This window comes from Schistocerca serialis, chromosome 7, assembly GCF_023864345.2.
Source record: "Schistocerca serialis cubense isolate TAMUIC-IGC-003099 chromosome 7, iqSchSeri2.2, whole genome shotgun sequence".
In the NCBI taxonomy this organism is placed as follows: Eukaryota; Metazoa; Arthropoda; class Insecta; order Orthoptera; family Acrididae; genus Schistocerca; species Schistocerca serialis.
In genome coordinates, this window is record NC_064644.1 from 331,181,954 (window position 1) to 331,204,737 (window position 22,784).

Below are 22,784 nucleotides of genomic sequence, written 5' to 3' on the forward strand. Positions count from 1 at the left end.
CATCATGTATTTTCTTCTCTATTACACCCACTTTCCACATATGACTTACGTAAAGAGTATCTTCGATCTCCACCTGAAGACGTAATTTCCCATAATCTGGAATCGTTTCTCTGGAATAAGGTTGAAAAATGAACTGTTTCTGGCTCAGAAAGTTCTGAGTTAGAGTCCCATCAAACAAATTTTCTGAAGTTTTATCTGTTTTCCGTGAATTTCGAAACACTTAATACTTAAATACTTACTGTTGTAGCGTAATTTCTTGTTTCTAATAGGAAATGGTACACGTCTGGTCCATACAATCCTTACTCAACAACATATTTTCCGGTATAGTGTAGATCAGTTCTAGATCGATACAAATATCTTTCTCCAGATTTGTTACAACAGTAACGAATCATCATTGTTGGAGTTCGGGGTTAAAAATTTCCCCCATTACTTTCAGGTAAATAATGAAAACTATAGGCAGACAGAATATTGTTCATAATCTTTTCTTCGTCTTGATTATCGGGAAGACTTAATTGTACACAAGTCATCTGTCGGATATTCTTATTGCCCATGTAGGCAAACTATAAAACTTTATTTGAAACGCTCCTGAAAAGCAGAGACGCTCAAATAATACTATGTACAGAAAGCTGGTTAAATCCTACAGTTGATAGCAGTGAAATTATAGGGAAAATTTAAGACTATATCAAAAGGATAGGCTAATAGAAAATGGAGGTGGTGTATTTGTCGCAGTAGACAAGTCACTCAGAACCACCGATACAGAAATTGAAGCTGCATGAGAGATTTCCTGAGCAACACTCAGTATCACAAAGTGAGCACAAAATATTAATTGGTTCCTTCTATCGACCACCATACTCACCTCCTGAAATAACCAAACACGTCAATTCGCTTGTAATTTTGTTCCCCAATCACGCAGTAATCATCGGAGGGGACTTCAATCACCCAACTAACAATTAAGATAACTATAATTTTATTAATGGTGGGTGAGACAAGGTATTACGGGGATAATTAATATATGCCTTCTCTGAGAACAATTTGGAACAGACATTTCGGAATCCTCTCATGGTGAAAATAGTTTAGATCTAATGGGAACAACTAGACCTCACCTCTTTGTGGAGGCCATATCGAAACTGGTATCAGTGAGTATGAAACGGTTGTGGTACCCATGGTTACCGAAGTACAAAGAACAACTAAAATAAGTAGGAAGACATATACGTTCAGTAAGCTAGATAAATATGCAGTAGTGTCATTTCTCAATGTAGAACTTGAAACTTTTAGTACAGGACAGGATCATGTAGAAGAGCCAAAAAGAATGGTTGACCATGCAGTGGGTAGCTCGTAATAGGAGGGACCCTCCGCGGTATACTCATACAGTCACTGTAAAGAAACTTCTAGAAGACAACATAATAGGTTAAAACAAAGCATAGGGTTACACACAGAAAGGCGCTAAAAGAAACGAGTTTGACTGTCGAGAGAGCAATACGTGTAGTCCTCAATAATTATCGCAGCAGAATACTGCCCAAAGATCTTTCACAAAACCGAAAGAAATTCTGGTCGTATAAAAAGGTTGTTAGTGGCACCAAAGTTATTTTCCAGTCATTCATAGATGATATGAAACTGAAATTGAGAGTAGTAAAGCCAAAGGTGCAATACTTAACTCAGTTTTCAAATGCTGCTTTACAAAGGAAAATCCCAGAGAACCGCTCCAATTTAATCCTCGTACCGCCGAAAAAGATGAGTCAAATAGATATTAGTGTCAGTGGCGTGGAGAAACAGGTCAAATCGTTAAAACTGACCAAAACTCCAGGACCCGATGGAATCCCCATAAGTTTCTATACTGGATTTTTGGCTGTATCGGGCCCTCTTTTAACTATAATCTATCGTAGGTCCCTCGAAAAAACAACCGTGCCCAGTAATTGGAAGAAACCACGGATCAAACCCATTTACATGAAGAGTAGTAGAAGTGATCCACAAAACAGTCGTCCAATACACTTGAGATCGATCTGTTGCAGAATGTTAGAATATAATTCTGAGCTCAGACGTATTGTTCGTCAACCGTGTAACATTTCTCCAGAATAAGGTGGACACAATGTATTTATTCAAAGTGCATTTGCCTCAACCTGCGTTTTGCTTACCTGTCCAGATTCCTACGGCGACAAATCCTTTGGTCACCTTCCACCCATTTGTCATTAGCAACGGGGGCATAACTGTTGTCGACGCACACCACAACAGGGAGGATGCAGCCAGTTGTCTTGGATGGAGAGCCATCGACAGTTGACTTCGGCTGTTCCCCAGGGAAGTGGGCCGGGACCCTTGCTGTTAATTTTGTACACTGATGACGTTGCAGACAGTATAAATAGTAACATTTTGCAAATGATGCAGTAGTCTATGATGAAGCACTCTCTGAAGGAAGCTGCCCAAATATTCAGTCAGATATTGATGAAATTTTAAAGTGGTGTAAAAATTTGGCAGCTTGCAGTAAAAGTATGAACTTCAGAAAACGGAACAGCGTAGTGTGTTATGACCATAGTATAAGCGAGCCATGGTTGGAATTAGTCAATTCATACCAAGATGTGCATGTAACACTCTGTAGGGACATGAAATGGAATGATCACATAGGTTCAGTCGTTGGTAAAGCAGGTGGTAGCTTTAGTCTATCGGTGGAATACTGGGGAAAAGCAAGCAGTCTACAAAAGAGGTAGCTTACAGATCGCTCGTGCGACCCATCCTAGGAAATTGCTCAAGTTTGTGGAACTCGCACCAAGTCGACTAAGAGTTGATATTGAGAGTATACAGAAAATGGCAGTATGAATGGCCACAGGTTTGTTTGGCCCATGCGAGAGTGTCACAGAGATACTGAAGAAACTGTACTGTCACACGTCTGAAGATAGACATAAACTATCCCGAGTAAGTCTGTTCGTGAAATTTCAAGAACTGGCTTTAAATGAAGACTCTGGGAAAATACTACATCCCCCGACACATTTCTAAGGTAGGGATCATGAGGATAAGATTGGGTTAATTACAGCACGCACGGAGGCATTTAAACAGTCATTCTTCCGCGCTGCATATGTGAATGGAACGGAAAGAAACACTGATAATTAGTACTGTGGGAGGTCCCCCTGCGATGCAGTTCACAGTGGTTAGAAAATTATAGATGTAGATGTAGATTAAACATAACAATAGTTTACGTCACTGTGAAGCAATTTGTACAGAGTACAGTGGAGCATATTGTAAATACTGTTTTTAAGTATTTATTAAACGGTCTTCCACTGGTTAGAATCGACCATTCTGTTGTTGTTTATTGTAGTCTACAGTCTGACGATCACACACTTTTTTAACCAAGAAAGACGTAAAATTTTTCGTTTAGCTACATGTCTGGACACTTTATAAAATTGATAAAGCAGTTTTGAGAGCTGGAGTGAACAAAGATATTGGTGATATGGCCTTTAAATCTGTTATATAGCTTTACTGTTTAGTTTGAGTTCATCCACGTTATACAGTCTATTCCAACAGTCTTATCGTTGTTTACTATCACATTACTGTGTCCTTGGTAGTCTTCTTGCACACAGAAGTCGTGGTTTAATCTTGGGTAATCACAAATTTGATTTTGTTAAAAATCGCAGCAAAATATTGTTGTAATAATAATAACATTTAGTTAACAGTCATCTAGAAGAAGTTGCTGCAATACTCCAGCCAGTTGGTCCATCAGAACATCCATTTTGCCGTCAGTCAGTTCCACTTCATATGTTGTAGGAACAAGATTCTTGTATTTCCCCAAAACGGGATTCTCTGCTCCCTTGCCAGTTATTCCCAGTGTTTCTCTTGCTGCCACGTTATAATATCCGTGTAGGAGAAATATTAGTTCGTCTTGACATTATGTCTCCCAGAGATGAACTTGGAGAATTTACCTGATAGAAAGCTGTTAAATACACCACAAATTCCCTTCTTTAACGTTACAGACTGTCCCTTGTCCAATCGTTCATGGTAGCCCAAGAGGTCACAACCTTAACTACCATAATATTATCACCCAACGTTTATGTAATGCGTGCAAGAACATTTAAATTCTTTTTGCTAAGGAGATAATCATTTTCACTGTAGTTGATTTTACCAATATCTGTAACAAGGCTGTCTATGGTTTCCGCTAATAGCCACAAATCAAAGCTAAGAGTTCTTTGGGTAGTTGAGCGGTAAATGTACACAAATATAGGGATTAACATTAGCTTCTCGACCCTGAGTGCCAAATTGTCTGATGTTCCTTGAATATTAATTGATTATTAGTCCGAGTTTTTATCCTAAAGAGAAAACTGCTCAACAGGAATTTAATTAGTGAACTCCAGGAAGACCGATCAGAAATTCCACGTAATTTTCTCTCAAAGGAAACATGTGGTCAGAGATTACGGGATGGGGAAAAGCGTGCTAGTACACACGTTGGGGCAGAGTTTGATACATTAAGCTGTTGAAGCGTACTCCTGAGACAGTGTTACAAGGAATACACATAAAAATACCATACCTATGGTTTGTAAGAGCAGACGATAATAACATACCGCTCATCTGTCAGTAAAGAATTGATTCCATTAAGGAAATGCGAAATGGACAGGCAAGTTACTCACACACAAAGATTTGAACGCAAAGTTCACCAATTTCCGTTAATATGTCAATCATCACGGTCAGCTCGTGACTTACAGCGGAAATAATCATAAAAACTAACTGAGTACACAGAAGTTCGTGGTGTCTGACTAAACACCTAATTCGGTTTGATCTGAATTTACATAAAACGATATTGAAATCATTACTTGTGAGAATTCTCCACTGCTCTTGAGGCGGAATTTCATCATTATAGAGTAGTCTAATACGAAATCACCCTAACTCCCATCCAAAAATCACTGGTCACTTGGTCACATAGCAATGATTTCTTGCTACGACTGGCCTCATCCGTGCACCAATAAGTTCTCTGCCAAACTTTAAACCGACTCGTCACAGTGAACAGAGGTCGATAATTTCGTGGTGTGTATTGACCCATCATCAAGTTGCTTTTTACAAAATGAGTAGGCGCCTCTTCCAACCAGACAGTAGAGGAAACGCATGGTCTCTTTGGCCTAAAATTTTCCACTCCATTAGAAAGTCTGCTTCACTACCTTTAATAGTAATCCTAGTAGGAGAACTAAAATGAACGTAGTCCCGTCGAGCGTCGGATTGGTGTAAAATAGTTAGAATGAATTCTTCATTTGTGTGGCCATAGTATCTGTAGTTGCTTTATAATTCTTGAGGGTATGTGTTATTGTTTGTGTTTTGTAGTGTTGCCAACATACCCTTTCCACTAGTTTTCTTTGACCTACAACACTTTTTAAAAATTAGATTAGTGTATGTGTGTAATTCTACTTAATTATGTTTCTGTGTATTTATGTACTGTGTAATGGTAGAGAAGGAATAGCGATGGAGGGATTTTATTCTTTTTTTTAGGGGGGGGAGGGGGGAAATCAAGATGAGTGGACATAAGTATATAGCAGTGTAGTGAGTGTGAGTTAGAGGAGAAGATTTCATGTATTTTCATAAATTATTCTATATAGAGTCTGGTTTCCAATTTTTATCTGGTCATTGAGCAACTGTTTATTTTGTGTTAATGCTTTTTGTATCTGGAAATTTTCTTGGATAGGGAGGAGGTGTCTGTCTTTACTGATTTTTATGATATTCCTATTGTTTTCAATATTGTTTGGTCTATGGTGTTCCTCTTTTAGACGATCCGCAAATGTTGCATGATTTGCACCGTATTTAAATGCTCTCATGAGTTCTTTACATCTTGTGTCGAATGTCCTACTAGTCATTCCAGTGTAACTTTCTCACTATCTCTGTGACTGAGCTGACTGATACCACATTGTTGGTATCTGCCTCGTTTTGATTTCAGTTTTGGGATGTGCTTTTGTATGGAATTGTTTCTTTGGAAGCTATGTTTATGCCTTGCTTTTTGGGTATGTCCACTCATCATGGTTTCCTCATCCCCTACAAAAGAAAATCCAACCATCGCTATTCCTTCTCTACTCATACAAAGTACATAAATACACAGAAACATAATTAAATAGAATTACACACATACAATAACTAATTTTAAAAGATGTGACAGGTCAAAGACAAAGTAGTGGAAAGGTTATATTGGCAACACTACTAAACGTAAACAACAACACATACTTGAAGTACAAAAACAAACAGAATACAGTGGTGTGCATAAAAGTGTGTTGTGAAAAACATAAGAAATGCATAGTGCTGCAGAACATCTAAAAGTTAGACCAAAATTATCGGTGTCTAACACAGAAAAACAACGATGTGCTAGCAGACGACATTTCCCGATGTAAGCGAGAAAGCCGAAAACTCACCGCAAATACAAATCAACCTATTCTTAACGAACTGTTTTTCGATCTAAAAGCAAATCAAAATGTAAAAAAATTAATTACAGATCACTGATGATGCTTTACCTCAATGAAGCGAAACGCGTTTGGTGAAATAATCACGCATTTTTGTATTTGCAACGATAGAACAAAAATTCCCTCAAGAAGTTTAGAATGGGATAGGATAAATGGAATATTAACTTGTATATGCTCCTTCAGCCCAGCTTTCTTTTCAGCTGATTTAGGAATCACGGTTAAGGTAGTAATCATCGAATCCTCGCGCAATGGAAATGTGTTCTCGTGCGAAGGTGGCGGTAGATGTCTTGGAAGAGAATGTCAAGTTATTTTAACAATATAAATGGTCTTTATTTCGTAGGACACGGTTAATTAGTAGATAAAACATGAACAACCACCGGACAAGATCATGGACGATGAAAGATTAGTAAAACGTTTCATAGCAAGTTGTGCTCTCCGTAACATTAATTCTGTAAAGATATGGGATTACATTCACGTGCAGATGAAATGACGAGGTCGTTACATACGAGAGAAGCCAATGGTGGTTCTCTCACGTAATCTGCAGACACGCCAGAAAATCATGTTTCTCTGCTAACTACTGATCACCATTTCAAACATTGGCGGCAGAGTAACTAAGAATACGGTGCAGTAGGAACGGACATCTAGTGATGCTTTTGTTGAACCCACCGTCATTTAAGATGCAAGAATAATTCCAATCATTTCCAAAACTTCACCGAAACACGTGAGCAAAACACGCAAGCGATAGGACGCAACCAAAAATGGCCTAAATACCGACTTCTGGAGGACCGTGGAAGTCTTCATCCACCCGCAAAGGCACACTTAACATTGCCATCAGGCATCGCGCTAATTCCATCGTCTCGGCTGCCCGTCAGCTCTCCAATTTTTTGCGTCCTAGACGAACACAGCGACTCTCCATCTCTCCGAGAATTACTTGCGCAAGTAAGGTCATTACAGTAAGGTCATTACGCGGTCCTCAAGAGGGGAGAAAGCAAAATGCGTCAAATTTGAAAGAGACAATTTATAATCTTTCCCTGTCTGACGCAACTTTTCTATAGTAATCTGAATCCACAATCCTGCTCTCTCGTCTGCCCTCTCCACACTTTCGTGAGTTTTACTTTCAGATCCAAAGCGAGAGGGTAAAACTCGTTCGTTTTGAAATGGCCAGTCATTACAAAGCTTACAGCTCTGCGCCATCCTGTCTCTCTCTGACACTTAGCCTTTCTCTTCTATTCCAGAACGGCACTCGCTTGCAGATGGTGTTGACGGCAGGTGGATTGAAAAAACACTAATATGGCCATCTGGGGCACGCGGTTTTCTATGTCTTCCCCGTCCTGCATTTCTCTCTCAGTTCCAAAACTGGCTCTTTCTATCGAGTGTCGGGGAGGAAGTTACGTTAGAATTGAAACATGCCAATGATTCCGCCCTTAGCAGTTGCACGTTTTGCCATCTCCCTCTTCCAAAGGCATATTTCTAACTCCCAAAATATCTCAGGAGGAGGGAAGAGATTTTCGTCAAAGTTTGTAGCCTTCCTCACACAAGACGAGTCTTCGTCATGCTTTAAGCAACGTAAAGTTTTAGGGTGGAAGAAGCGTCATTCCTGCCCTACTGTATTTTTCTTTACTCTGCCACCATGATGCATTAAATTCTAAGTTCCCAAACAATCATCCAATGCACTAACACATGGAGTGAGGAATAAACGAAATAAGACAAAAATAAAACAATTATATCTCCCATCTTGCTTCCAGAAGACTATTAGTGGCGTCTCCCCAATGTAAAACTAGCGTGGCACACACTATGCAGCACCGCCAGCGTGAAGAACAGGTGAGAGATACTTTTCACCAATCGATATGAAAGTGGCTAAATATCGTCTTTCACGTTCAACGGCTAAAATCTTGAAGAAGGCATCCCAGCGCTTGGCTCTGCAATAACTATCCATGCGACCTCATGCCCGAGGATGCAAACTGCCATGTGTGGCAACCGTGTCACGACACATTGCCGCCACCGGAGCTGGCTTCAAAAATAAGATTCAACTGCCTTTCAAGACTGCTACTGTAAAGATAAACCATGTGCTTTCACCTGGCTGTGCCTAGTTGGATGCATTTGTTGTCATACCCACATTCATTCCAAATGAGTAATCATCCAATTTTGGGACAGGCGGTTATAGGTACATGTTGTGAGGACTACTGTTTGTAATTAAGATGAGAATGAAGACACACAACTCAGATTCCTAGCTTCGTCTTCCTACCTGACATGGAAAATACGAGCAATTGCACTCACAAAAAAGATACTCCACACACATTACGTGCTTGACAAAGCAAAACCACCAAAATTATATGAGAGGCAGATTGATTGGCACTAACACTTATGCATTTATCGTCTTATTTGCCCCATCAAATTCGAGGGGCGAGACGTCAAGCTCTTGTGATCTGCACAAAAATTCTTTCTACTGAACTCTATTTAAAAAAAATATTCCTCAATTAGAACATGCCATTCCCTACCTCTTGACGCACAAATTCAAGCGAGATGTTTACATACCCTACACAAATGAGAATTCGAAATACTCACAACTGGAGAATTTCTTAAAGCAACGAACATCGCAAAAATCCAACACACATCCAGTGGGGATAAATTAATACTAGTTATACCAAATATGTCTCAAAACATTTCCACGCAGACATCACACCAAGGCCACTCGAAGTTGTGGACGTGCATGGTCAATCAGCAAACCACTGTCCTATCGTGAATCCCGATTTGTTAATCATCGTTCACAAGTCCTTTGAGCTGGCAGTCTGTAGTGGTACAGCACCGAAAAACTTACTATTAATGAAAATTATATAGGACAGTCGTGCTCTACCACGTAATATTGACACCATTGAACTCGTTACGCAGATAATAACAACGTTGTACTTGGCATTAAATTATTTAGTTAATTACTCTTACTTCTTAATTACAGCACTTACGCGTCTCAAAATGTCTTAAAGGTTCTGAGGCTAATTATTTTTTATAATGCAGTTGTCGTCTCAGGCCAGACATGTATTGGTTACTATGGAAACAAATAACAGTTATTTACACCCTCTGATTAGCGATACCTCTGCTAATTAAGTTTAAATATAGTCTTTTGCACTGAATCAGAATTATTTCGTATGTAAATATTCGCGTATTGGTTCATAATTGTCAATATCTTTTTAACTGAACTCCAATTTTACCTTTCAGAACATTACGTAAATAGTAAACTTTGCGTCGTTAAACTTTGATAAAATACTTCTCTGCTATCTTTTTTAAATACTCGTCATTAATTTATTTATTTTATATCATTGACTTGAAAGTGCTTGCTCTACTTGTCATACGTCAGATCACTAAACTTTCAAGCTTTGTTACATATTTTTCTTTTCAAAGTTCAAAATTGGATTTCAGTTTATGTATAATAGTGGATAAAATAATAATACGGGGACTTGATATTAATTTTAACGACTCAGAGTTTATTTAAAATGAATCAGAGCTTTCCATTGACAAACGTTGATGTGAGCGAGGGACTACATATCTAATCCCCACACTGAACGAGACAGAAAAAACAGAGAAAACTACGCGCCACCACCACTTTCAAGCTCAATTTAAAAGCAGATTTTCAAAACTCTCTTATTTCAGGTGTTGGCTTCTCGCGCGTCCACCACAAATTTAATCGAATGCCACTCGTCACTACTAGAATAATGGCAACAGTTGGGTTTTCCATCTTCAAATGACTCAGCTAGTGCAAGGGAACCTCTATAATTGCGGCACTAACAATGAGTACGGACTAAATACAGTGGTAATCACAATTCACTTTCGGTCCGTTTCTTCCTGCACTTGATCCTATGATCCAGAAAAACTCGAGAAGACGCTCGATTATTAAATAATTCACAGCGTACAACAAATCTACACAAATAGCTAACACTCGCCTATCTTAGAGTTTTCTTACTGCAAAATCTTCAAACTATACGCACCACCCAAATCCACTGGCATGTGCAATCAACTGTCACAGGCAACAAAACCAGACACAATGGTTGGCTTTAAAACTTTTATTTGCGGTCGTGTCTACGACACACGAATACCAGTCTTCAAACTGACTCAGCGCACCAGCAGGGCTTCACTAAGCAAGTCGCTGAAAGATTGCTTGACCACAGGTCAAGTACAAAACAAAATTACGAGGAGCCAGATTGGAATAAAATTCATCAAACAGTTACTGATTGTACCTAGTACCGTTTCTGCATCGTGTAATCTTGCATTTAAAAATTTTAACTCTCTCATTACAAACTGCCGAAACCTTTCCAACAAAATTTACGGAAAATCTCCAACTATATTGATAATTGATACCGAATTCTCATTGCAAAGTATCGATTGTTACACACGCAAATGTGTGTCGACTATATGCAGTAACACAACAGTCGTCTTACCGACTCAAGCTCGTACTCTTCCGTTCCTTGACGGTGACTAACTGTTTCTTTCCACAAAACCATAGCTGAACCATAAATCTAGACAAACGTAAGGCGCCACCATTATTCTTTAACAATCAATACTCACTGAAGAGCCAAAGCAACTCGTACACCTGCAAATATCCTGTAAGGCACCCGCGAGCATGCAGAAGTCCCGCAACACAACGTGGCATGGACTCCATTAATGTCTCAAGTAGCGCTGGAGTGAATTTACATCATGAATCCTGCAGGGCTGCCCATAAATCCGTAAAAGTACCAGTGGGGGAGGAGATCTCTTCTGAACACCACGTTGCAAGGCATTCCAGAGAAACTCAATAATGTTCATGTCTGTGGAGCTTGGTGATCAGTGGGAACTCAGAAGAGTGTCTCTGGAGCCACACTGTAGCAATTCTTGTCGTGTGGGATGTCGCATTGTTCTGCTGGAATTGCCCAAGTCCGTCAGAATGCGCTATGCACATGTATGGATGCAGCTGATCAGACAGGATGCTTACGTGTGTGTCATCTGTCAGAGTCTATCTAGACCTATCAGTGGTCCCATATCACTCCAATTGCACACCCCCCACACCAATACAAAGCCTCCACCAGCTTGAACAGTCCTCTGGCGACTTGCAGGGTCCATGGACTCACGAGGTTGTCTCCGTAACTGTAGACGTCCATCCGATCTATACAATTTGAAACGAGACTCGTCCGACCAGGCAACATGTTTCCAGTTACCAATAGTCCAATGTCTGTGCTGACGAGCCCAGGCGAGGCGTAAAGTTTTGTGTCGTGCAGTCATCAAGGGTACACGAGTGGGCCTTAAGCACCGAAAGCCCAAATCGATGGTGTTTCGTTGAATGGTTCGCACGCCGACTCTTGTTGATGGCCCAGCACTGAAACCTGCAGCAATCTGCGGAAGGGTTGAACTTCTGTCACGTTGAACGATTCTGTTCAGTCGCCGTTGCTCCCGTTCTTGCAGGATCTTTCTCTGACTGCAACGATGTCAGAGATTTGATGTTTTACCGGATTCCTGATATTCACGATACACTCATGAAATGGTCGTAGGGGACAATCCCCACTTCACCGCCACCTCGGAGATGCTGTATCCCGTCGCTCGTGGGCCGACTATAACGCCACGTTCAGATTCACTTAAATCTTGATAACCTGCCATTGTAGCAGCAGTAACGATCTAACAACTGCGCCAGACACATGTCTTACATAGGCGTTGCCGACCACAGCCCCGTACTCTGCTTCTTTACGTGTCTCTATATTTGAATACGCATGCCTATACCAGTTTGTTTGGCACTTCAAATGGCTATCGTTTCGTTACATAGCTGCCAGCTCGCCCAGGATGATCTCTGGCTTGCGTTGCTGCTGTCAACCACCGCCGCATAGATGTTCTTTGCCGCTTCTGGATGAACACTTGTAAAGCTGGTTACAGAAGTGGTTTTTCTAGAAGATATACACACATACACTTACTTTAGTTACAAGAAAAAAGCATTTATACACACTTTACTTGCTTTACGACATTTTGCTGCTATAATAATAGATTGAAACGACCGCGTTATTTAAGTAACAAAACGCAACTGTTCAAAATTCTTTTGACATCTTACAATTCCACCTTAAAGATCTATTATTGTTTTATTTAGAAAAGTAGTAGCTTTTCTGATTTGCTGATAATTGATTTTGCTTTGAAGTAATATCACAGTTTCTTCAGTAATTAATTTCAATACCTATGCAAATTATGTAGGTGGTGAGCAGTTTTATTAGGGTAAAAAAAGCTTTTCAAATTTCTTTCCGATTTTACATGTTGATTATCTTTCAGGTGGCCCACAGTACTGCTCTCTGGTAAGACAAAGGCTGAGTCTGGGTCGGCATAGCAACAGATGCATCGTACAACACCCACGCTCAGCCCACATGCACATTGTCCCACAGTAGTACTGCTGACAAGGGACGCTATCGTTGAGTATCGCTGACGGAGGGTCGCCCACTATAGCACCGTCTGCTCACCAATGGGAGTACTGTGGAGCAGTCACGTGGGGCGTGGAGGATGAGTAGGTGACAGTGGGTCGGTATTCGGGACGCTCTCTTGCCTGCTAGCTCGGTCCGCGACGGGACGTGTCCACTAGTTTCTTCCTGTGGGAGCGCAGTTTAACTGCGGCAGCCTTCTGTTGCAGCGATTGAGTTTGGTGTAGCCCTTAGGCATAGGCATTTGGAAAATAAAACCTCCACTGGTAACTGGAATCAGTATTTTCTTTCGAAGGTTTTCTCCCAACACCACCGGAGACCCCATTTTCTGCTCATTTCCCGTCCTAATCAACTCTAGCACGAACACATCAAAACTTTAAAGACGGAAGTCGTTTTACTACATAGTATTTTCCCACCTTGCACCCATCTTGCCTCTAAGTAAGTCCGTTTGACAAAAGATGATTAACTTCATTTCAGTAAACGCAAAATTATTTCTGAAAAATTAAAGTTCAAATCCTCCTTCAGATCTGGAAATCGAAATCTTTGTAGAATAACTTGCTTTACAGGAGGATAGTCATACTGTAAGCTAATGACAGTTCTCTGCCGGCCACTGTGGTCGAGCGGTTGTAGGCGCTTCAGTTCGGCACCTCGATGCTGCTACGGTCGCAGGTTCAAATCCTGCCTTGAAAATGGATGTGTGTGATGTCCTTAGGTTAGTTAGGTTTAAGTAGTTCTAAGTATACGGGAGTGATGACCTCAGATCTTAAGTCCTGTAGTACTTAGAGCCATTTGAACCAGTGGAACCAGTTCTCTTCGACTTTGGTAAAGAAGTGACTATAACATACATTCATATTAGGTTCCACAGGGCAGTTTTTGTTAAAAGCTTTTGTAGCATATTCAGTAAAGTGTTTTTAAAGTGCAGAACAAACGGTACTGGCCGTCCCGGCACAGAAACGGTTGGTCGAGCAGCCAGTTTGCAAGCAACAAGCAAGTTAGGTTGTGGTTTCCAGATGTTAACAGTTTGAGTCAGTACAGAACTGCTGCCAAAAATGGCAAGTAATTCAAATCTACCCATACTTCTTATTTTCTTAATTAAAAAGTTTCGTCTATATTACGAAAAAATTTATAGATTCGAATCCACGGGGCGAGATTCGTTAGAATTTAGTGGACAGGTCAAACGGGAAATCGTCGGGTTCGGTTATAAGGTTGACAGAGATATGCACCTCTAACCCGTGAAAACATTGCAATAACTGTTCCAGCATCTCAGAACGGCCGGTCTCCGACTCTATAATAGTATTAATTTGGCGCCAGTCGAGCACAAGCCGAATAGAATCATTCTTCTCAGTGACGCAGATTAAGGGGCCACTATATGAACTGGCTGCAGGTTCAATAATTCCTTCCGCGACCACAAAATGTAACTACTCCTCCACTTTCTCCTTGTTCATTAACGAGATGAATACGATCACCCAAAAACTTCTTTTGCGGTTTAAGCTAGAAGTGCCGCACGAAATTTTTAATACGAGTAGTTCCAGGTGCTCCAGAGAATACCTCACGATGAGACGTTAAAATTTCTTGGAGATGTCTCATGACCCTCGTCTTTTCCAGGTGTCTAACTTCTGATATGTCATCTGCTTTATGTCTTGTAACATTGTCCATCTTACGAACCCGGAGGTAACGGTTGTTAAGATAATCGTTACAAATATTTTAGCACAACCACTAATACACTCTAAGGGAAAAATCAACGCACCATGAAAGTATTATCCGAATGGTGCGGGGATCGGTAGTTGTGATGTACTTGTACAGAGAAGAAATTACAATTTCAGAAAAGTTACGTGGTTTCTTCAAGGGAAAGAGATCCGCAAATTGAGCAAGTGAATAATGCGTTCGTCCACCTCTGGCCTTTATACAAGCAGTTATTCAGCTTGGGACTGAGTGACACAGTTGTTGGATGACCTCCTTAAGGGATATCTTGCCGAATTCAGACCAATTGACTGGCCAAGTCGTCAAAATCCGAAACTGCTTGAAGGTCCCTGCCCACAACGTTCCAAACGTTCTGAACTGGGGAGAGGTCCGGCGACCTTGCTGGCGAAGGTATGATTTCGCAACCACGAAGACAAGCAGTGGTCCATTATCTTGCTGAAATATAAGTCCGGTCTGGCTTGCCATGAAGGGCAACAAAACAGGGCAGAGAATATCGTTGGCGCACTGCTGTGCTGAAGGGTGCTGCGGACGACGACCAGATGGGTCTTGCAATGGAAAGAAATGGTTCTCTGGTCCATTATACCTGGGACGTATTCAGACACGCCTTCGCTAGTCATTGGGGCTCAGCTTGAAGCGGGACTCATCAGTGGAGATAATTCTAGTCCAGTCAATGAGATTCCAGGCCGAAGCGTTATGGGCAGGGACCTCAAACCATCAGGAGATTGAGGATCTAACGTGCCAGTTGGACAGAATTTGGCATGATGTCCCTCAGAAGGACATCCAAAAACTCTAAAAATCCTTGCCAAGGCCGAATAACTGCTTGGATGAGGCCAGAGGTGAACCTAGGTGCTACTGACTTGCTTAATTTGTGAAGCGTTTTCTCTTGAATCAATCATCCGATAATAAGTTGTTTACCTGTACATGATATCTAACGAGTTACGTCCTATTCGTGGTGGGTCTCATTTTGTTTTACCTAGAGTGCACTTTAAAGTATGATGTCAGAAACAGAATGAGTAAATATAAAATACAGTCTGCATCTTGTGAAGCGAAATACATAAGACAAACTGGTAGAGAATTGTCGACAAGATATGGGGAACCTGTAGACGTTTTTAGAGCGGGTTACTACTGCAGATCGGTGACTGCTAAAGGTAGGAGAAGGAGGAGATTAGTGTTTAACGACTCGTCGAAAACGAACGGAGCACAAGCTAGGATTGGGGAAGGATGGGGAAGGAAATCAGCCGTAACACTTCAGAAGAACCATCTCGGCATTTGCCTTAAACGAATTAGGGAAATCACGAAGAACCTAAATCAGGATGACCGGATGCGGGTTGGAACCGTCTTCCTCCCGAATGCGAGCCCATTGCGCTACCTTGCACCAGGGGGTATATATATATATATATATATATATATATATATATATATATATTAAGGTTGGCGTTTGTACAATAAATGTGAACGATTTTGCACAGATAACCATTAGCATAACGTCGCTCCATGCTCTTTGTAGCGTCTCTGAAATGTTTCTGAGTGGTTAATGGTTCAGTGTAATATCTCAGAGCTGTACCCTTGTTTACGAACTAGCGGTACACGGAGAAGCAGCTGTTGTGACCGTTGTTTACCGCTTTATGGAAGGAACGGTTTGGTGGACAGCCGTAAGGTGCACACCTACGCTCACGGACGGAAAATAATCTTCCATTGACGAAGACGTGAAGGCGCGACGATGACTTGAGAGAGTCCACAGTTGCCCACCGGAAACTAGCACGGCGAAGGGGTCCCCCTTTTACGGCTGGGTTACTGGCACTACGATGACAGCGATGGTGACGGCGCTGCACCGAGAGTCATTGGCTCCCCATCTGGCGTAGGTAGCTGAGGCTGTGGCCTTTCACTGAGCAATTTCTCGGTAGTGAATGGGAAAACCATCAAGTGTTTCATTATCCTGAACATTAAATGGAAATATGAATCTTGAAAAAAGTGTCAAACACTGAATCAGCGCCAACTGGCAGGCGACAAAGAGTGTCATCATTGGAATGCTTAGCTGTTGGTTGGTACACAATTTCCTATTGGTAATTAGAGAGGAGCAGAGACCAAAGCTGCAAACGTTTTCGCTGTGCATGGAGGGGCTGCCTTGGAAGGACTGAACAATGAGGTGAGTGGCTTGTGATGCATCACAAAGCAAAATTTTGTGCCGTATAATTATTGGTGGAATTTGGAGACCCCACATACGATAACAAGAGCTTCCTTCTCAATCTGTTACTAGTTTCACTGTGCCTTGTCGAAGGCTTTGGATATGAAGGCATTTGACCAGTCCAGTGATCCAACTCTGTGTGAGATAACAGCCCCAATCCTGCAAGGGGATATGTTAATCACAAAAACGGCCGTCTTATCAGGCTCAAAATATGCCAGACAACGATCCCTCAGTAAAGCATTTTCAGTTTCTGAAATGCGACCTGACACTCCCTATACCACACAAACGGAACATTCTCTCTTCGAAGACCGTGCGTAACAAGTGGATCATTTGGAATCAACCGAATGTAATAACTCAATTTACTCAAAACAACTTGGAGTAGTTACACTTTAACCCGGCATCTGAGAGCACTTGAAACGATTTCTGAGATTGTAAAGATGTTCATCGGGAGTACGACCCGTAACGACTATGTCATCAAAATAGCTCAAACAAGAAGGAATTGTAGCAGTCAACTCGATAGATAACGTTGCAAAAGTGGATGCAATGCGGAAGGGCAACCTCAAAAACTTAAATAACTCCATGCCGGCCGCGGTGGTCTCGTGGTTCTAGGCGCTCAGTCCGGAGCCGCGCGACCGCTACGGTCGCAGGTTCGAATCCTGCCTCGGGCATGGATGTGTATGATGTCCTTAGGTTAGTTAGGTTTAAGTAGTTCTAAGTTCTAGGGGACTGATGAGCACAGATGTTAAGTCCCATATTGCTCAGAGCCATTTGAACAAAAAAACTTGTTGCTATTGTTCATCTCAGGGAAGCTGCAAATGAGGATCACGAAGACCAATCCGGGAAAAGAAGCGACCCGCATCAAGTTTTTTCAAGAGTTCCTCAGGCTGTGCAGGGAACACACGTCGATCACAGTCTGTGGATTTACTGTTCCCTTGAAATCTGTGCATAAGCCTAACCCGCAGGAAGATTTGTTTACTGTCACTAAAGGTGATGACCACTGACTGGCTGCTAAAGTGAAAATCATACCATTGTCCTGCCAAGATAAGAACTCTTGCGCCACCCGATCACTGATAGTGTAAGGGACCGGCCATACTCGGCACAACCATGGTTGACGCACTGTCTTGCATGGTAACGTGAGTCTTAAAATTATTAGATTTGTCTAGGCCATGATGAAAAATATCACTTATTTCGTTACCCAGTTCAGGTACCCTGTCCATAGGCACAAAAGAGTTCACGGAAGAAACATTGCCTTGATTGCCTTGATGCGTAAAACAAACAAATGAAAAGACTGCATGCCAAAAATATTTTCACTGTCACATGAGCGCAATAATCGTGAATGAAACTCACTTGGTGATGTTACGAGAAGTGGCAGGTAGGCTGCAAATAGCTGACACAGGAGTAGTATGTACACCATTACCAGAAAGAGAGGCCAGTGACGTAATTTAGGGTTGCCTAACGTTCGTATGTGCTTCTGTCCCACAAAATCACTTATGCACCAGTGTCCAACCGTAAGCATATTTTGCAGTTGGCAATCTGCAAAGTGACAAAAATTTTATTTGCCTGACGCTGTCTAGAAGAATTGTGTGATTTCTTCGTTGCTGCACTTGGTTTGCACTGTGTTGCACTGGAATCACTACTTGACTCTGAAAAAGTTGCATTGACATTCATCGAGGGTCAACTGGAAAACGTAAGAAGTGCGTGTTGGACTTGCTTTTATGCAAACAAACAACTTGAAAGTGACCGTCTTGCCACATTGCAACAGTTAGCGTCGCGACAGGGGCACGCCTGGCGCTTGAGCGCTTGAAACACCAAGGGTAAGATTTATCGCCACTAGTCTGCTGCCTGGCGCACTGAATCCGTTTACGTCGCTGGCCTGGCTCTTAGAGTGCTCCGGTGCACGAGCTAAGGGCACAACCTGTTTACTACTACTCTGTATGGTACAAATAGAAGCGGAGTCAAAAGCCACCGCTGCAGTGTCATACAAATCCTGACGCTCCCCTAATTCCAAAGACTTGTGCAAACTAGGATCACGATACTTAAGAATTTGTTTGTGTGTGCAAGGAATCTGGCACATTTTGAGTAATGGCGTGACCGATCGTGGCATCACTTCGATGATGTCCACACTCGGACTTAAATTTTCCCTGGCTGTTGTGCTATAGGTATGTGGAGAGGGGATCACTGCTGTCAGCTGCATCGGAACATTACGCGGAACCAGCAGCGACGAGTGAAAATGTGTACCCGACCGGGATACGAACCCGGATTCTCCTGTTTACTATGTTGGTCTTCCGGTATAATTATATATATATATATATATATATATATATATATATATATATATATAAAGTTGTAATTAATGTGGTATGACAATAGTAATTATACTAGATCTCGCACTCACGGTAATTTCTTTACCAATTTTGGTGCAGGTTGGAGAGAAAGAGCAGATTTTGTGAACTGCGTTGCTTCGGTTCTGGATTGTGTCCAGGAGGAATAATAGTGTTTGATTACGCAAAAGTGGTTTGAACCTGACATTTAATCCGGATTCCCTTCACGCAATCTGATTTTTCGATACAAATACATGAGGGAACTAACTGAATATTGAAAGGGAAATGGATGATGGAAAGTGGACTATGGCAATGGTTATCAAATCTGCGATTGAATATATTAGTAGCCTCCCGAAAACAACCAAGACACCGCTGTAAAGAGCTGCCCTGTAACATAGTTTGCATACAAAGGAAAAACACTGAGGCTACTCAAAGAAAAGAACAAAAAAGGGATTTCAATATAACACATCAGTATATTCTGAAATAATCCATGCCACTAAGCGTGAACAAATAACCATGGAATATAAAACTTACATTTTGCGCTTCTTACGCACATTCCGTGCTACGACAATGTCCTTTCTTGTATGTCCAATATTTTCTCAAAATTAATTCTCCTTGTGCGAGCGTGATTTCATAGTGTCGCACTGTTTATCGAAGCGTTCGTTCGATGATTTACGTTACTGATACACAAATATCACATAAAACTTGTAGCGATGCTACACTGCACTTCTTAACACGTCAGCATCGAAACAGTAAAAGGTAACCAAGTCTCTATAACTATTCATAGCAAAAATCAAAACTTTTATAATTCAAATGTTTCGTATCTTATTAGGATCGAGCGCTGCAGCAATTATTTGCATATCTGCACTCGGCGGGTAATAGTGTTTATTTGAAGCAGTTAGTGCTGGACTCGCGTCTTTGTGTAGACGCACATTACAAAAATATTTGTTTTCCTATCATCTGCGCTGTGATGCGTAACATTTTACCAACTACAGCTCGATGGCTATTCTTCTCTTTTATGACGAATATTTTATATACAGAGCATCCGAAACCCAATAATATTTCAGTGTGACAACCACTGCGCCGTCCCATCCGCGACACAGCGTTACCGCAACTGCACGGACTATCTCGGCATGCCTCTCGGCAGATCCACATTGCCATCGAGCGGCACCTGTCCGCAGTCCCCGTCTAAATCCTCCATGTTCGCTCTCTCAGATTCCCACAAGAGATCGGACCTACTTGTGCACCCGCACTGAAGAAGGTTGATCAATTGCCCAAGTAGGCCTGTCGGACATGTCCGAAAGGACAGACACCACACATTCATATAATTCGATAGGCATAGCTGGGCAATGGATTCAACTTCTTCAGTGCAGGTGCACAAATATGTCCAACCATCTCTGGGAATCTCAGAGAGCGAACATGGAAGAAATAGACACGGACTGCGGATAAGTGGAGCTCGATGGAAATGTTGATCAGCCGTGAAGCATGCTGAGGCAGTCCGAACAGTTGCGGTAACGCTGTTGCCCGGATGGTATGGCGCAGTGGTTAATGTAGTTGCCAAGTAAGCGGGAGATCCCGGTCCCGTACGCATTTTCACTTGTCGCCGCTGATTCCGCCTAATGTACTAATGCCGCTGACAACTGTGCCTCCCTATTTATCAAATTATTTGTCTAGTGCACCAATTAATTCCTCATGAGGGACACTTTCAGATCGGGTGTTGGGGAAACGGTTTGCAAGCCTGTACACTGACACTCCGATAGTTGCCAAAAAATAACGTTGCCTGTCCCTACCTTCAACGTCTTGTGCCGTGATGTGTGTGTCGAACTGAGCTTGGTTGCCGAACCATTCCTCGTGTGTTGAATGAAAATCACGGAAAGGCGGCACGGAAACAGACGCTGCTACCTGTGGCTGTGCTGTGGGAGGTTTAGGCGATGGCGGCGTGTTACATTGCGCAGCGAACAGTCTTATCATTTCCATCAAGTTCTGCACCTGCTGTGCCTGAAACTGAACAACCTGTGATATTGGCAGTTCTTCGGAGGACTATCCATGATGAACACTCACACAAATTACGATGAAAAGTATGCGTGGTCACTAAAAATGATGTAGAGCACACCAAAAAAGAAAAGAAAAGAAGAAAACGCTGGAAAATGCAGGTCAAAGTCCGGAATACTCATGGGTAGAGACCTGTCACTATTTATGAGTAGTCCAGGAGCGGATGCCGAGGAATATTAGGGTGCTGAGACAGAGAGCAAGATAATTAGGAGCACACGTAATAAGTATGTAACTGTTTACTTTACCCGGCCGCTGTGGCCGACCGGTTCTAGGCAATTCAGTCCGGAACCGCGCTGCCGCTACGGTAGCAGGTTCGAATCCTGCCTCGGGCACGGATGTCTGTGATGTCCTTAGTTTAGTTAGGTTTAAGTAGATCTAAATCCAAGGGACCGATGACCTCAGATGTTATGTCCCATAGTGCTTACAGCCATTTGAACCATTTTGTTTATTTCACTTCACTTTACAGCACCACGTCCATAGAGAATCCAACCAGTCTTACACATTCACGTTAGTGATGAACAATCAAAATAACAGAGGCAAACTAGTAACGCTGCGGAGGCTCCAATTGAACTCTACGATTAGAATGGCAGGTGTCGGTGCGACATCCTCTTAAATCGGCCTGAAGGCTGCGCTACTTGCATATGCAGCAGAGAGTGTGTCTACGGGGCGGTTACGGATTGGCAGGGCAGTCACACGCTTTACTGCTGACCTCTGGACATAGAATGCGTGGTGGAATGTCGATAGTGTACAATATCATACCTCAGCTCTTCAAAATTTATACACAGGGTTCTGAGTGGCTCCACACTATGTGTAACAGTGCCCGACCTTTTATCTCCTAGTCATTTACTCGTTTCACTCGTACTCTGACCATTTTTCCTTCGGTTCGTAGTTTGTACTTCCACGACCTCTAAATTTCGCCTCACCCTTTTCTCACAATTGGAAGCATCCCATGTCCCGTTATCGCTATTGCGCGAGGATCAATGTCCTCAGGCTATTGTGTTGAAACCTATTTCCATTCCTTTGTGGTTGGTGACGAGTTTCCCAACCTCTTAGTTCGTCAAAACGATGTTCTGGGTGTGCCACATTACTCTGTAGTGCGATAGGCACACTTGCCGCGTACCAACGATCACATCATAGTCCACGCACCGTCTGGCGATTACTGTCTCACGTCAAGATGCTGACATTGCTCAGTTAAACACATTCAAATAACTTCAGCCGATCAAATGGCTCATCGAGGTACTGATTCCTCTTAACAGTCTCCTTAAAGTAGATTACTGTGTTCAAGTCGGATTCCTTTCATGCCTCATTGCTGCAAAGTGACGACACAGTTCGTGCTCATTAAAATCAGTCGAGGCTGCCTCCTCACGCACTTCACTACGGGCTGCCTCTCCTCAGATCCGACATTACCGTGTCGCTAGTTCCTTAAATTCCTCCTCTTCAATCCTTGTTCGCTCTTTCCCAGTGCATCTAGTGCATTATTATCACTATCATTGACATTGGTAGTTCGTTGAGGACCCGTGTCATGCTGAAGAGTATGCAACTCTTTCCAGTCACTCTTGTTAATCTCTGCTCGAGCCTGTTTAAAGTTCAACAGTGGTTCGACATCGGTAGTGTCCCCTACTGCAGCAGGACGTTGCCCTTTCCTCCACGAGCAACAATTGCTCCACTGCTATGGTCAGTTGTGCCAATTTGTCTG